The sequence below is a fragment of the Periplaneta americana genome, chromosome 8, assembly GCF_040183065.1.
Source record: "Periplaneta americana isolate PAMFEO1 chromosome 8, P.americana_PAMFEO1_priV1, whole genome shotgun sequence".
Taxonomy (NCBI): Eukaryota; Metazoa; Arthropoda; class Insecta; order Blattodea; family Blattidae; genus Periplaneta; species Periplaneta americana.
In genome coordinates, this window is record NC_091124.1 from 62,484,914 (window position 1) to 62,494,707 (window position 9,794).

A 9,794-nucleotide genomic window follows, 5' to 3' on the forward strand; every position below is an offset into this window, starting at 1 on the left:
TAATGCACTTGTATTTCTAATTCCTTTATTACCTTTGCAATATCACTTCTACCTTTGTGATCATTATGAATATTGTGAGAAGCAAGTGACAAAGATCTACCTTTTTATTATTGTTTAATTTAACGATTAACATCCATTTTCATACGATCTAAGTACTACAAGAGAATGTGAACAAATGAGAGCTGCTGCACTAGCCCATACCACGTAAATGTCTGTGATAGGTATTTCATCAATTCATAACAGTAATAATGAAACCGAAATAGCGTAATATGTATCTAGCCTATTTACGGTTCGCCTGCCAAATAATAGTTAAATATTTTTCTTTTGTTTCAATAAACTTTTCAAACATGTAATACTGAATTTAATAACGATTGAACGAATATGTAGAGCTTGGTATTTATGCAATTGTTCGCGCTGAAATAATTTCATATTTCACAGTACACAGAAATTGGCGTAACGTTTATTATTCGTTTCGTAGCAATTCAGTCTTTTGTTACGTTACCAATGCCATGATCGTTTATACAGAGAGTTCCATATATAATTTGAGAGCGGGTACAGTGCCTCCTCCCACATAAGCTGGGTCTCTTTTGCATCCAAGCCGGGCTTGACCTCAAGGCATTGCACGTCATTCTAACGTAATGGTTCAGCGCGGTATTAGCCCTCGCAACTTAGCTGCTCTAGAATGTTATGCTACTTATCTGGGGTCTTTTTGACCCCATGAATATTTGTTGTTAATAATTAGGATATGTTGTAGCTTTCTGGTACTGCATTTTTATACTATGCAGTACAAGCCAATTTAAGTTTTTATTACACCCAGATTTTCTTACTATGTTTAAACAATTAATTAATTAGTTTAATGGCAGACTATTCTGTATCTGTGTTTGTATTTTTTCGTCAGAGAACACATTTACTTTCCTTGAAATAAATCACAAAAAGGAAAATATTATTGTATCAAGTGTTAATTATTATGTTTAATCAATTAGTTAATGAATTAATTTAACCTCATCACCTGCTGCAGTAGAAAGAACAAGAAGCTAATTTTACAATAATACAAATAATTATTCTTGAACCTACAACATTTTACCCATAACCTACATGGCAGTTTATGCTATATTTGTTTCATTTGGTCAGTTTTCAGAGTATACATGTTCAGTTTTGCTTACAACAAAACACTATCACTGCAAAATAATTCTAACTATAAAATAAAGATGTGTTCTATAGCTTAGGCCAGCGGTTCCCAAACTTTTTCAGCCACGGAGCCCTTTTTGAAGCAAAAGTTTCTCGTGGAGCCCCAAGAAATTTTTAGTTTTTAGTTATATCTGTCTATGTTCTATGAAGCATATTACACACGATACGTATATGAAAGTATGAATAATAAGATATATTAATAATAATGTGAAAGAGTACTGGAGATAATGTTATTTAAATCTACAAAATGATATAACAACTAGTTAAGATATTTAAAAAATGTTACAATGTTGCATGTACGCTCGAAGTTAATGTGAAGAATGTGCGTGTTTCTTGCGGCAGAGTTTGTCACTGTCCGTTGTCACAGAAGTGAGTTTGAAGATGTATATCGTCTTCTGTGTCCAAACAAGCTCGACTTTTTTGTAGCCGTGTACCTCGACAAGGCCGATTCATAGAGATACGTAGTACCAAAAGGCAGTAAGATAAATTTAACTTTTGAACTTAATATCAAAAGATCCTCCCCTAACTGAGCCCAAAATTTCACAAGTGGTTTGCTTTTAAATGATGCCTGACACCATGTTTATAAGGACCTCATATTCTGCCGCGGTGAGGGCTGCTGGTTTTGACTTCACTGGAAATGGATCTACAAACCAATCATATTTCTTTCGAATCGATTCCTGAGTGTTCCTTGGCAAGTATGAATTCATATTTTGAAGCAAATTGTCAAGGTGTTATTTTATTATTGCTATGAATGAGTCATTCACTGTTGTGTTATTTAATTCTAAGTTTGAAATCAATTATTCTCGACGCTTTCTATGTAGAACGCTATCTTTTTCTTCAGCGCGGCAATTTTGTCACTAACATCGAATATAGTCTTCCGTTTACCTTGTATGGATGTGTTGAATTAGTTAATTTTAAAAAATGTCTGCCAAGTAACATAATTTGCACAACCATTCCTGATCATTCAAATAATCTGGTAGCAAATTATTTTGGTCATTCGAAAGTAAAGAAACTTCCGTTCAAAGTTCAAGTAAACGGGATAACGCTTTATCACGCGACAACCATCGCACTTCTATGTGTAATAACAATAACTTGTGTAGGCCTACACTTCCCATAACTTTGTACAGAATATTGAGTAGCCTACACTGCAAAGATCGTGCCTTAACAAAGTTGATAATTTTGACGACGTTGTGTACTACTTGCTTTAACAACGCTGGCATTTTTTTTCTTTGCGAGAGCATGTTGGTGTAGTACACAATGACTACTTGTGCAGTTTTTTTTTAAACTTTCTTGATCCTTGTAACAGCGCCAGAAACAGGGCCTACCATGGCCTTTGCGCCATCTGTGCACACGTCAATGCAATTTTCCCAAGGTATCGAGTCTTTAATGAAATTTCAGTACAGCTTGTAGAGGATGGCAATAGCTTGCAGAACAAAATATCTTCATGAAGGGACATGATAATTCGTACCGCACAAACGTCATTAACACAGCTAATCCGGCAACGTCCGTAGATTCATCAAGTTGTTGCAAAAATTTCATATGACTGATACGGAAAATTATTATATTTTTAACATCGTTTGATAGATTCTGTATTCGATTATGCACAATGTTATTTGATAAAGACACACTGAAGATCAAGTTTGCAGTTTTATCGTCCACCATGCACTTCACTACCGTCACTAATAGTGGTTTCATAAGAGTTTCAACATGAATGAGGTTTACCAGCAAGAGCCAGGTCATGACTAATCAAGTACGACGCTTCCAGTGCTTTCTCGTTATTTGTCTTTTACATGAGATAAAAAATATTGTCTGAACTGCATGGAGTTCGTCAGTTTTTCTTTTAAAGTACTAGTCTGTAGTTTCATTTAGTGCTGCTCATCGGAGTGACTACTACCGCGGAGGAATCGGAGATTACGAATAAAGCTCTCCACCGGTGATCTCCGGTACTATCGTAGGTGGAACAGGGAACATACGGAGGGATGCGGTGGTTCGGAGCGAAGCGAAGTTGGAAGACTTAGAGCTCAAGGACGACCGGCGCGTACGGACTGACGGTAGTTGTGAGTGGAATAAAATGGCACCAAATCTTATATCCGTCGCATGGAAATTCTTTAATTTAGTTGAAGATAATAATAAAGTCGCACGCTGTGAAATTTGTGGGCGAATTTACTCTAATGGTGGTGGTACTTCGAATTTGTTAGACCATTTGAAGCGATCGCACAATCGCGAATTTGAAGAAAGTAAGTAAGTAAATTTAATTGTTCAAAACACTTTTGAACGCTTTTAAAAAGCGTGTTTACTTTGATTTATATTTAAAAGTTCTAATAAAAATAATTTCGTGGCTTTGCGTGCAGACAAAGTAACATTGCGAATGAAAAACTGAAAAGCAGAAGAATTTCAGCAAAAAAGGACCCTCTAAGATTGATCCAGAATATTGTTACGAGATGAAACTCTAAACTTCAGTGATGAGCCCCTTATTTGAAATGAAATATGAGTTGGTGATTGTGTTGCCAGAAAAGCCAAACGCTCCTAGGACGCTAACGGGTCCGTATTTGGAAATCTCTATGGCGTGGACCAGGTAGATAGATTCTCTGAGTAGACCAAAATTTTAAAATGTAGGTATGTAAGTGTTAGGCTAACATTAAGAGCCGCGGTTGTGGTACTCGTACTTGCTGTCAAAAATAAATTATTACCATTCAGATACACATTGACGGTTAATTAAGAGCCGCGGTTGTGGTACTCGTACTTGCTGTCAAAAATAAATTATTACCATTCAGATACACATTGACGGTTAATTAGTGATATCATCGTTTTCGTAGTTTTAAAATTACGCAAAACATTTGATACGATTTTTTTAACTGCTTTAGTGCTACTGTTCCAAAGGTCCACGTCTAGAAAAACAAGTATTGAAATTTTTATAAAACTTAACTTTCGAGGCAAGAAGAATCATACATAACTTATATGGAATATTTAAAAGGCAACTTGAGTTATTAGATTAAAATATTGAGTTTCATTCTGAAACTAAAGAAACGTGTGGTAATAATATAATTACAATTATCCTTAAGTTGATATCCGCTTATATTTTTTATTACAGAGGAAGAGTGACGAGTTTTAGAAGAGACAGTTCAAATACTGACATCCTTTAACACAATGATCACAATCCTGTCTGGTGAAGAAACTTAATAAATTATTTTGGACAGTAAACTTTAACCCATTGATACCACACGTTTCTTTTGTTCCATTCTGAAACTCCCTTAATATATTTTACGTTAAACTAAACCGATTAGAATAATAATTGACAAAAACTGTTTGTGAATAAACGAGTGTTTCCAGGAAAATTATAAATGTTTACATTAGCTACTGAAAAGCTTTACTTCTGCGTTAGTTTTCAGTTAATTTTAATGCTGTTAATTTGATCAATGGCATAAAACTAATACGCCTTTCCACATATACTATGAATTTCGAAAATAGAAAAAAAAAAATCTGTCAGCTAACATAGTACTTCAAGCAAAACAAGAAAAAAAGAAAGAGAGAGAGAGGTAAATAAAGAATAGGAAATAAACAACATAAAATTACACACATATTTTAAAAGATACGCGGACGTCAGCGGACTCCAATCACGACCTGATCCGCCTAAAGGAATGCTCAGCGGAAAATGTATGTCTGCGCCACAGCACATATACAACCTGCGCGGCATCAATCGGTGGTAACCGGAGGTCTCCGATTGAAAGCGCACAAACAACCGCTCCGGAGAAAAACCTAATCATAACCAGCACTAGTTTCATTTGTGAAGTCAGGATGAATTTCGAAATGCCGTCTCTAAGGTTGGCAAGGAACATAGAACTATTGGGCAAAACTTTGTTACATATCTTACACTGTGGACATCCATCTGCTAACTCAGTGAATCCCATGTCCAAATATGAATTCCAATATTTTCGTTTTTTAATTCCTTTCAATAGGCCTGCCTCTACACTAGACATCGTAGACTCTGAAGCAGGATCATGTTCAACATATTCCGAACTCAGTCTAAAGGAATTCGCATTATCTGCTTTTAAAGTATGGTTACAGCAGTTATTGTGCCCCTTTAACTGAGCACTGGTTGATAGCTGATGATTCTCGGGTATTACGGAGCCCGTCTTAGGCCATAGTTCCATTTCAACGAAAGTTTAGCTAACGCTTCTGCAAACAAATTAACATGCAGGTGTATATATATTTTTTGAGGCAACATAACAGTCAATAGATTGTAGATTCCACGTATCACGATTAACAAACGCTGCCTGCTTGATATATAAAACATAAAATAAATTTCGAGAATCATCAAGTACTTGGTAAGCAAGAAACATTGAGATAGTTCCAGTAACGAGTAGATCTATTATAGGTGCTTCCATCTAGCAAGAAAAACTCAAAAACTATTTTCTGAGAAATTATTTTCGCTTTATTTTTTTTATTTTTTGAACAGATTGTTTCTTCTTAAGTACCAGGTCAGATTTGACCCTTTCCTTTTAAAAGAAGTGTAGGAAATCATATGACAAGTTTCAGCTTAAATATTCCAAGGCAACGTAACTCTACCAATAGTAGAGGGAGCAAATTGATAATGTCATGTAAGAGGAATCGGTATATTTCTACTTATTAGTGGATTTGGATGGTTGTGGAAGGATGCTAGAAATTTTGTACGAAGAGTTTTGATGTAAGCTGAGAAATACACTTTGGACGGATGTTGTTAATCTATGAAGTGCTTCTCTGGGACTATGGTGGGGTTTAAATCCAAACTGTTCATGGTGGATGACATCAGGTGCAGTTAAATATGGCTTTAGTCGTGCCAGAATGATACGTTCAAAAATTTTTCCAAGGAAGTTGGTTAGACTGATTGGTCTATAACTTTGGGGTAATGTTGGATCTTTTCCCGGTTTAACTATTGGTATAATATGTGCTGTTTTCCACGCTGTTGGAAAATAATTATGATGTAGACATGAGTTGAATATCTTTGTTAAATGTGTTATGGTTCTTTTTGGTAATTTCTTCAGTATGGCTGGTGTGATTTTATCCGGACCAGGTGTCTTCTTCGGTGCTAGATTTCGAATTATGGTCTTGATTTCTTGTGGTCGTACGTGAGGTGCAGTTCCGGGTTCGGAATGATATAATATGGACTGTACATGTTGCGATATTGTTGTTGAAAAGTCTTGTAGTGAGGAGTGATGATGGGAGGAGAATCGATTTTGAAAGGAGTTTGCAAGAGCTTCAAGCCTATCAATAGGCTCATAAATGAATGTACCACTCGAGTCTTTAATAGGTGTTGACTTTTTTGCGATAGTTTTTCCTAGCATTCGTTTTGTAAACGTCCAAAAGGTTTTTCCTGTAGGCTTTATGTTTTCCACTGTATCGGCAAACTTATTGATTTTATAAATCTCGTATTTTCTTCGGATAGCACGTTGATACCGATAAAAAGCTCTTTTTGCTTGAGGATCCGCATAAAGCTGCCACCGTTTTCGAGCTTGGTTTTTAGCTTTAAAAATATATTTTAGTTCATTGCTACCGTAAACGTTATCTGATGTCTCAAAAGTAAATGTGGAGGACGTTTCATCGAATGTGTCTATTACAGTGTCAGAAAATATTTGTATAGCAGTTTCTATTTCAGAAGTTTTTAAAGTCGGTAGAGTACCCGGGATGATTTGGTGCAAGCGTTTCGTGAAAACATTCCAGTCTGTTACTTTCTCTGTAGAATGTTGATTTGATATCATATGGAAAGGGGCCTTGAAAATCAAAAGTACTGGGATGTGGTCGGAGTCAAGAGCGTTTAAGCAGATTTGTTGAACTGGAGAGTATTTAGTGTTACATAAACAAATATCAAGTACATCTGGATGATGAGTGGTTATCCAGGGATATCTTGTTGGTGCTTTTGGTCCTGTAATTGAGTATTGAAATTTATTTGAATGTAGTAACAAGATTTCACCTTTCGAAGTATTTAGTCTAGAATTCCATGATTTGTGTTTTGCATTTAGGTCACCACAGAAAATGAAATGTTTGTGATGTGTGATAAGCAGGGTCAGGTCATTTTCATTGAGTTGGGCGTATGGCGGATAATAAACAGATGCTATTAATATTTCTGTTCCTTCAAGCTGGATGAAGATACCGGTGGCTTCAAGATTTTGAAAAAGCGGTAATATGGCTCTTCGATATGGCATGGAGTTTTTAATAATTATCGCAGTTCCTCCTCCAGGTCGGTTGTTTCTGTCTGTACGGATAACAGTATAGCTGCGTATACGAAATTTTATGTTGGGTTTTAGATGAGTTTCACTGATACATGCGAGGTCAATATCATAATTAAGGAGCAAGGCTTGTAGTTCGTAAGTCTGGTGAATTATTCCGTTTGCATTGAAATTTAAGATGTTTAAAGCTCTGTGTTTGGAAAGCATTTTAGAGGTCTTTTATGGATTGTTGTAATTGAAAAGATTAATGAAACCTTCAATGAATATTATTACCTTGGATATTGAATCATTTGCATTTTGGATTTTATGAAAAGTTGTGCGGATAAGCTGAATTGTATGTTGAATGTTCAGTGAGCGTAGGATGTTAACCATATCTTTGAAGGAGTCTGATATTGATTCTGATGATGTTGATGTTGCACTTGGAGTATTAAATGTTGATTGGAAAGCTTTGGTGTTGCCGGGATTAGCAAGTAAAGGGAAGTCGCTCTGTTTCCATGTTGGTGGTGTAGAACGTTCTTCGGAAAGAATTCTCCTGTTCCTCATCTTGTCGTGAAGTTCTGCTTTCTTCTTTAGTTGAATGGGGCACTGACTGTAGCTGGCAGTATGTGCGCCGTCACAATTTGCACATTTTGGGATATGGACAGGACCTTTCAGAGGACATTCGGCGAATAAGTGATTATTTCCACATTTAACACATCGAGTAGGCAAATTACATCGACGTGAAGTGTGTCCAAAACCCTGACACTTATGACATTGTGTAATATGTGGACGAGGTCTATATGACTCAATTTTTATGATATGATTGTTAATATCTTGCAATTGGTATATGGTTCGGGAGTGTTCATTATTTGGAAGTGTAAGTATCCAGATGGGGATGGGACGTCGTGTCGGTATGCCATCAGTGTCGTAGCAAGGAACAGTAATTTGACGAATGTGTTCTATTTGAAAATCTAAGAGTTCAAGTTCTGTTTTGAGTGTAGCAGATTCTACAAACGCTGGAAGTCCTTTCAGTACTACTTGTAGTAATTTAGTTTCCCGAGGTTCGTGAGAATAAAACTGAAGGTTTTCAGTTTGCAAGATATTATATAACTTGTCATAATCAGCACGACAACTAGTTAAATATTTAATTCCTTCAGTAGAGCATGTGATTTTCAGTGGCTGGCTAAGTAATGACTGCAATTTTTTATTGTTTGCAAAGAAATTTCCGGCTGGGATATTCTTCACAATTATTGGCGGCATTCGAGCTGATTTGGGTCTAGAAAAATCTGTGTTGGTGTTATCTTCTTGGTTCCCTACTTGAGGATTTTTTTGGTTTGGTGGTGATATGTCTGTATCCATTTCGTGGACAAGAGGATCAAAAACATTTTGTAGTTTCATATCCGGATGAATTAATGTTTCATGAGATAAAGTTGCTTGTGTATCGGAAACTGTTGAATTTGGTTTGGCTTTGTCCGTATTTAGTTTCTGTTTCTTAATGACATGACCTCTTACTTTACTTTTACTTGAAGTTGCGTTTTCCGCGGGATTAATTTGTTTGCTAGTTGAATTGGGTACGCGAGTAGGATCACATATAGTCATTGTAGATGTAGGGGTACTACTAGTTGTTACAGATGTTGTGGTTGAGGTCGTATGTGAAGTCACTATGTTGTAAATGCCAGGTTGGTTTTCGATTAGACACCAGTCTTCAGTATTTTGAGTCATTTTAACAGTCACTACGCTTGGCTCCGAGAGCCAAGCTAAGGTAATTACTACACAATCACTCGATTATGATCGCGCATGTAACACAAAAATAATGAAGAAATAAAGATATATCTTAAACAAACACCACACAATGTCGTTAAACTGTTAAATAATAATAATATAATTCCACTAAATATAAACTTGAAAACATTACGCAATTTCGTAAACACAAGACAAGTCGGAGCACTGTTCGATACGATGCTTCTCTGATCAGCACTCGATGCGAACTATTTTTTTTTTTTCGCTTGATGAAAGTAGTTTGCGTTTTTCTTGCTAGAGACTAGAACTCGCGGAACCCCAAGGGCTCCGCGGAGCACACTTTGGGAACCGCTGGCTTAGGCAATCCACGAACCCAAGCAATAAACATGAAAAAAGTCAATATATAATTATGAAATAATAATTTTAGTTTTAAAGGAGACTAAAATAACTAAGGATAGTATATGTAGGTTACTGGATAATCATATTCCGATATACTGTACCACGGTCAAACTATGAGATAAATTATATCCCCCGTAACCCCGTTATATGGGGATTCTACGGTTTTGCTTTGCCCCCCTCCCCCAAGGAAACGATTCTCTCCGCCTATGGTGTATATGCAGCTTAATCTTTGGTGATGATGATGATGATGATGATGATGATGATGAATTACTCAAGTTTTGCATA